Source organism: Gossypium hirsutum, chromosome D04, assembly GCF_007990345.1.
Source record: "Gossypium hirsutum isolate 1008001.06 chromosome D04, Gossypium_hirsutum_v2.1, whole genome shotgun sequence".
NCBI lineage: Eukaryota > Viridiplantae > Streptophyta > Magnoliopsida > Malvales > Malvaceae > Gossypium > Gossypium hirsutum.
In genome coordinates, this window is record NC_053440.1 from 30,905,099 (window position 1) to 30,912,988 (window position 7,890).

Below are 7,890 nucleotides of genomic sequence, written 5' to 3' on the forward strand. Positions count from 1 at the left end.
GGAAATAACGATGTGGAAAATAAGGCAGAGATTCTCTACAATGACATCGTAGACTAATTGAAAGGGATGTGGCGCAGCTTGGTAGCGTCTTTGTTTTGGATTGGATACAAAATGTCACGGGTTCCAATCTTGTCATCCCTACCTTCTCCTCTGGGCAGTAACGAAGGTTGAGATCGATTCAAGACATGATAAATTTTGAATTTAATGATACTAGATGCATGCAAGATGTAGTGAAGGTACAAAAATCATCATTTTCTTTACAATTGTATCTACTGTGATAAGAAAGCGCTCTTAGTTCAGTTCGGTAGAACGTGGGTCTCCAAAACCCGATATCGTAGGTTCAAATCCTACAGAGCGTGATTACGAATCAACAGACCCCATTACCGAGATATGGGAACTCAAATAAATAAAATAAAAATTATATCGGATCCATTTTCTATTTTGGAACGAACAACAACCAACTAACACTTTGACTTTACTTTAACTTATTAGATTCAGTAGTAGGTTTATTAATTGCACATAATAACTCGAATAAGAAGAAAAAAGTATCGCACGATCGCTCGAAGAAATCAAACCTTTATTTTGGTCTAACTCGATTCTAAGACTAGTAATTCCTATGTTCTTTTCCTTTTAGGTTTACATTTTTTCTTTCAATATTTTAGAGTCCCATCCTTGTAGCTAGGTCAAGAAAAACCTTTAGATCTAATACAGTAATGCTTGCATCATGAATATTAATTGTTCCAATTATTTTATTGTTTGTTTTGTTTTTTTATCGAAGACTATATACTATAATACTTGTTATTGTACGACCAACCAATTCCTTAAAATGAAAGTATTCGAACAAAAAAACCTTTTCTACAACCACGAAAAGGGGCTTTATAGATTTCGCATCTAATTCTATTTTGGGAATATGAAAATCTCTTTCATGAATTATTAGAACCCAACTCGTCAGACTCACACTTTACCAAATCTTCAGTTTCTAGTCTGAAGCCAGTAATGGAAAGAAACCCTATACTACAGGAGAGGCATTTTCCTATTGAATGGCACATGGTTCTGCATTAACATAACAAGCAAAAAAGAAAGAAAGAAATATTGTATCAGTTCTTTTTTATACTGATTGAAATTGCGTTACTGGGTCAAAAGAAGGATAGCTATACTGATTCGGAACACTTTAAAGACACCCTCGGTACCACTATTGAAGATCTCACAAAGATTAAATCTCAGTGAATTTCCATTAACTGATCCTATCTTTCACAGAATCAATCCCCCCTTTTACTGTACATGAATATGTGGAGCTCAGCATGTCTGGAAGCACGGGAGAACGTTCTTTTGCGGATATTTTTACCAGTATTCGAGACTGGGTCATTCATAGCAAACCTATACCTTTCCTATTTACTCAACGAATTAAGGGGTTAGTTATTCGTTAGCACGGGTTTAGCTTCCTCTTCTGGTATAGGTTTGGGAGCCCTCGGCCAAACGAGTATTCTAAAAAAAGCCGACAAGGAATTCCATTAATAACTGGCCGTTTTGCTCCTTTGGCACAACTCGATTCATTTAGTAGATTTTTTTTAGGCTTTATAGACCGGTCCTGAGGTCTTATCCGGTGAGTTAGTCTGTCCTTCGTTTGTTGTACTTGGAGTTAGCTTCTTTCCATAGGTCTTACCTTAGGTAGACTTATCTAAACAAATACATGGATGGCAGTTAAACAAGAGCTAAGAGTGAGATTCCTTCAGTTGCGTACTCGAGAGTATTAGTGACATAATGACTCATAATAGAATTTCTAGTTTAAAAGACCGAAGGCTAAACAAACAACTTCTTATTGGACTTGACCTACGGACTATGAAAACTTTCTCTTTTATGCGATCGGAAGACTCTATCCCAGTCACACAGTGCAATTACCGCTGTCTGACCATCTGTTATTTGTAAACATTCCATCTTTGCCGGCGGATACGACTAAATGAAGTGGTCATGTAACGGATGTCATTGGGTGCTCCTACCCGGCTTCCTACCTCATGTCAATTTCTTCCGGCAAACTGGTAGGTAGCAGTCGACATTCGGCTTCTAGTTTAGAACACGCACGATTACATATGGTTGACAGATCCGCCCGTGAAAGCGCAAAGTCAATTCAAGAGAATGACCAAATTCTAACCTCAACCAAATATCTTCATAGGAAAGGCAATATCTGTAAAGAAAACACTAAGAACACTGTGCTTTCGTGTTATATTCACGAACGACCTTTTGGTTCACCATAAAAGGAAAAGGATACCCATATGAACCTACCATTAATGACTAGTTCGAAGAAAAGGAGTTTGTTTGATCTCTTATTTGATTAGACAGACCCACTGTTAGAAGAAAGTCGGATAATTCTTTACCTACACTTGCGGAACACTTACTTATTCAAGAGCTGCTCGAAAGTAAGATTCTTGCTTCGTGCTATTCCGCCATCTCCGCTTCTTGGAAGACGACCGCCCTTCTTTTACTTACGATACGGTTGGTCTGACTAAGCCCATTTGCTTAATGAAGGCCGAGATGAGCTTTCCAGAGTAAGACAGCGTGCTTCACTCCTACGTTAGGATGCTATACCCATAGCCTCCTACACTTCTCTTCACTACGTTTTTCTTCTTTCCCGCCTATCGAGGCACCGGGAAGAATGGACCACCAATGAATCCTGCTTCCTTATCTTCTTATTCCCCCATTCCGTGGATTGATTCCAACATCAAGATCGGTGGAGGAGAACTCAAGTCAATGAGCTTACCAACTCCTTATCGACCTTCAAATCTCTTATCTAGACAGGATAAGAGCAAATGAACCCCCTATTGTCTATTCCTACTCCTGGCTCACTGCCGGTGGGCATTAAGTAGACCTGTTCTCTAAGCTATCTATTGGTGCTCTCGGCTCATCTGATCCCACGGTAGTACGTATCCTATAAAAGCTGTCACAATCATTAATAGGAAGATTACAACTCCGAGACACCGAACAAATTCCCTAGGATTGCTATAACTCGCATGACATAGACCACGAAAAATATGAAAAAGTAATAAGAATAAGAGGTGTTAAGCTTTTTATCATCCTAGCGTCGAGCTATTTTACCGCAGGACCTCTCCTACAGTATTGTCACCGCAGTAGAGTTTAACCACCAAGTTCGGGATGGATTGGTGTTGTTCCTCTACGCCTAGGACACCAGAATATCGAACCATGAACGAAGAAAGGCGTGCGAAAAAAGGAAAAGCATATTGGCTATTCTCTTAAGCTCTGGACAACAAGTAAGAATGGCAGAGGTTTCAGACTTCACTCTTGATACTCCGCTTTGAGATCACACTAACAGTGATTTCGAGTACCACTTTACAACATTTCTAGAAACCTAGAAATGGAGAAGATCTATAGCCGAAAAAGACATCCATTTTCTTTCTATAGCCCTTTGGGAAATTCATATATGGTATAGCACCAACCTCTGGGATACTACTCCTCTTGGGCTTTCTTTATTATATCTTTTTAATCATTTTGTTGTATGGGCAGCAGCAGACAAGAGTATCCTGGTCGATATTTGATCAGTATGCGGTGATGATATTATCATCACTGATGATAGTATCTTCTCGCTACAACAGATATTGGATAGTTTAGTGTCATGTCTCTAAAGACAAGACCTTAGTCTATACTCTCGGCATAGGAAGTATCGCCGGTTGATCCAGCACCTTGCTAAGTATCCAAAAAAGTTCCATAGCCATAACCTTTTGTAGTTCCAGCTGATCCAGTCGTTGATCCTGTAGCTTATCAAAATAAGCACTGTCACTCGGCTCACACGCAACCCCGCCCCGTTATGTTATGGAAGAATTGAACTTATTGCTGGGCTGGTTATTCAGAGCCAGCAATTGGCTGCCGAATTTCGTCCCGCAAATTCCCTCTTTTGGTCTATCTACATTCCAGGAAATTCATACGCTCCATGGACAGAGCAAAAAGTGGAGTCTTGGTCAGAGCAAGCCGCCCTATTCTATTACCAGACATAATTGGGAGAAGCTCAGACGCGATTCCCCTTCTCTATTTCTTATGGATCGCGCCTTACGAGAGCGCCACCAGTCGGGAATGGCGGAAGGTGCGAGATCAGATCAAACCTCGTCGAACCTAAAACTAGATCCAAAATGAAAGCTTCCTTACCGAACCAATTCCTTTAGGCGATTTACAAGAAGCAAGGTCTTATAAAAAGAAGTGAGTCCGGAATAGAGAGGCCTTCGCGTCTTTCAAATCAAAAGGAGGGGCCCGCGCAAGACTGATCAACTACTTCTAGCTTCTCAATTGAGGAAGTGAGTGGTCAAGCCTTCCATTTACAGGGTTGGAGTACTATTAGTTGCCTATGCATAAGTAGTCTTTGTTGCCTATTCAATCGCAGAATAAAGAGAAGCCTATACAGTAGTATAATCCCTGGTGGGGTTACTGTGTATCGTACTGATCCAGAGCGGAAGCTTCTAAAAGAAGAGAAAAGATCAGACTTGTAACCCTATCACAGACAGCGAAGACTTCGAATGATAGACCGACGAAAGTGACCCATAACTAATGGTGCACTTCGCTCGTCAAGCAAGAGAAATGAAAATAAGCCCTTGACGCGTGAGAGTTGTTAAAAAGCAGCAAAGACAAAGGCATTGCACCTCACTAAGAGTCGGGTAAGTTCCGACCCGCACGAAAGGCGTAACAATCTGGGCACTGTCTTGGAGAGAGGCTCGGTGAAATAGACATGTCTGTGAAGATGTGCACTACCCGCACCTGGACAGAAAGACCCTATGAAGCTTGACTGTTCCCTGGGATTGGCTTTGGGCTTTTCCTGCGCAGCTTAGGTGGAAGGCGAAGAAGGCCACTCTCGTGTTTCAACCCCACTATACTATTGATAGTTGTGGGGCACTGTGTACTTAAAGCCTCTACAATAAGCAAGTGATGGGTCCGATGCATGGCGAATGGAACGGTTCATCAAGCCATTTCTCACCTCAACCCCCTAAAAAAATAGGAAGAGGGGTACTTTACAAATAGGGGGTAATTGCTTCGCACCTGATTCCATAACCTGGATTCCCCTTCCTTTTCTTCCCTTCTATAAGAGGAGTTTCCCATTTACATGCTTTCCTTGGCCAAGGGAGGCAAGCAAGGCGGCCAAGAAGGCTTTAAGGGCAGATAGGGAATACACATGGATATGTCTATAAGCTCTATTCAAGGGATTGGAAAAAGGGGCACCCGTGGAAACATCTCTACTGACGAACCATTTCAATAGTACGGGTGCTGCCGTGCCACGAGGTACGACCATAAAAATAATAAAAAAGAAAAAGTTATATAGTTGGACCATCAACTCTATCCATTCGAGTTTCACTTCTCTAAAGAAATAGGGGTCAACTTGAGTTTATTGATCCACTAAATGGCCATATTTTGGCCATTTAGTGGGTTTCACTCTTTTTAGAACCCCCTGAGTCCCCAAGGGATTGGCTATAGAATAGCAAATCTCTTGGACCTTCTTGTTGTACTTAGCCTACGGCTAAGTACTAGCTTTTGGTTAACTTCCTGGGTCTCATTGAGTTCACTCTACCACTTAGGCGAGCCAGCTATCGTTCGAGCTCTTTTCCTGAAGCAATTCCCCTTGCTTGTAGCTTGTAAGTAAGAGGTGGGTTATTCAACCAATTGATGAGAGTCAGTTACAGGATGGATACTACGCGCCAACTGCTGAAAGGACCAAATCAAAAGCAGAGTGATCTCAATGACTATGAGTATGATAGAACCCCCCGAGGGCCTCCTCTCCTTCTGCTTCACCACCCGCAATGGTATGGGATTTTTTGCAATCAGCTTAAAAGCCTAAATCAAATTCCCACCCATTGTGTTTGCGGTATGGAGCCAGCGTCAGTTGAGTATGACATGTGCTTTTTAGGGCATGCCACTTTAGCAAAGGTATTTTTACATACCCTTCACTATGACCGATATTCTAAGAAAAGTCCCCTTTTACATAGACGAGGTCGGTAAAGCATAGCGTTCATTTGCTAAAGCAACAACCAATGCCTTCTTGTCATCTAGCTTTTCTTTTTTATCGGAGCGAAAGTGAAAGTAGTACTCTATAACCAATAGGGTGGAAGTATAGGCTTTTAGTAACGTCTTCCAAGTCTATTGAATTATAGTACTTTAGCTCCCAAGTAGAATATCCTAGTCCGGGCCAAACTAAGATATTGATACTCTAGATGGTTCATTGGTCATTATATGAAATTAAATGCCCAGCAAAAAAGTAACTACCAATGTTATAAGCCTCCCCGAGGGAGGTATGGAGGGTAACGTACCTTCTTGCCTTGCGCTTGCGCAAGGGAAAAACCAATAAAAAAATTTCGAAATTATTTATTTGAGTCTATAACGTATCATTTGTTGTATCCTGTATGGAGCCATCTTCTTCGCCCGACATGCACTACAAGTATCCCTACTTGGTCGGCCTGGTCGTTTTGCTCCTTTGGCACAACTCGATTCATTTAGTAGATTTTTTTTTAGAGGTCCCCTGGCGTAGTACAGAAAGCAAGTGGAAGACAGTCTAATTTAGTACCTCGATGGTCTATTATACCTACTGTCATCTAATAGCAAAAGCCTATTAGCCTTTAGATACAACTCTGCATCGAAGAAGTCCTCTTTCTGAACCAGGAATGGAAGAATCCCCGGACCAAGTCTCATAGTGCCAGTTCACGAAAAGCAATAAGAGGAGGAAGCATCACCGGCTTCGTTCGTATGAATGATGGTCCTATTCTAATTGAAAAGAACGGATACTCCGCTAATCACCCTACCCGGAAACTTGTCCACTCTTATTGCTTTGTCTTGAGCTACAGGATTTATGGCCCCGCAAAACCATAATCCCCTACTTCAATCTCTATCGAGATTCCGCGTAATCTGGGTCATGGGGACCACTGCCTTATCATCATCTACATATCCTATAATAGAATAGTAGTGAAAAGAAGATATCGCACCTACATCTCCTATAATAGTTGTGACAAGAAGATCTCGTTAAACAACTAATAAGGCACAAAAGATAGATAAGGGTCAACTTGAGTTTATTGAGCCCACTAAATGGCCATATTTTGGCCATTTACTAGGTTTCACTCTTTTTAGAACCCCTTGAGTCCCCAAGGGATTGGCTATAGAATAGCAAATCCCTTAGACCTTCTTGTTGTACTTAGCCTACGGCTAAATACTAACTCACCCCGTATTCCATGTGAGTCAGTTGACTTCGATTAGACCAGACCGACCCAGAGAGGAACGTGCCCGCGAGGGCACCACCAGATGTTGTAGATGAACCTACTAAAGAAGAAGGTTGAGTATATCATAGCTGACCGCACCATGGGCTAGCCCATACACCCACTGTACGAGTGAAATACTACTTAGTCAAGTAAAAGGGCCAACCTGAGAGCGAGGCGAGCTGGGAACGGGCTGAAACACGTCTTTATCGCGCATTTTGTCCTCTTGACGAGGTTCACTCTATATTTTCAAGGAAAATATAGATCCTTGACAATCTAGCTTAAGGAAAGCTAGATTGCTCAGACGACTTCCCTAAAGGGAAGGCGCAGGAAAGCCTAGCACTTTGAAGTGCTAGGAAGTACAAAATAGGAACGTTACCCCTCCATACCTCCCTCGAGAAGGCTTACCAGACAACGGGGAGGCTTAACGCACAATAAAGTAATTAGTTATATAAGAAACTAATATAGAGCTATGAAGTTAACATTCGGGATACGCGGCGGATAAATTTCCGATAGTGAATTACTTGACTCGATGGATGGAGGGGGGCCTCCAACTCAAGTACGAAATCAATGTTGAGTCCACAATCATCGAAAGGGGCACCACCAAGCGAGATCGAGACTAGCACCTTGCATAGGGTTCCAAACCCGCGCTTCTTAA

At 41.9% G+C, this 7,890-nt stretch overlaps 1 non-coding gene across 1 annotated transcript; it reads left to right on the forward strand.

Moving 5' to 3' along the window:
* The first annotated feature begins 285 nt into the window (after positions 1 to 285).
* TRNAW-CCA (transfer RNA tryptophan (anticodon CCA)) lies at positions 286 to 359 on the forward strand. Its single transcript has one exon. It is a non-coding gene; the product is annotated as a tRNA-Trp (tRNA).
* The last annotated feature ends 7,531 nt before the right edge of the window (positions 360 to 7,890 follow it).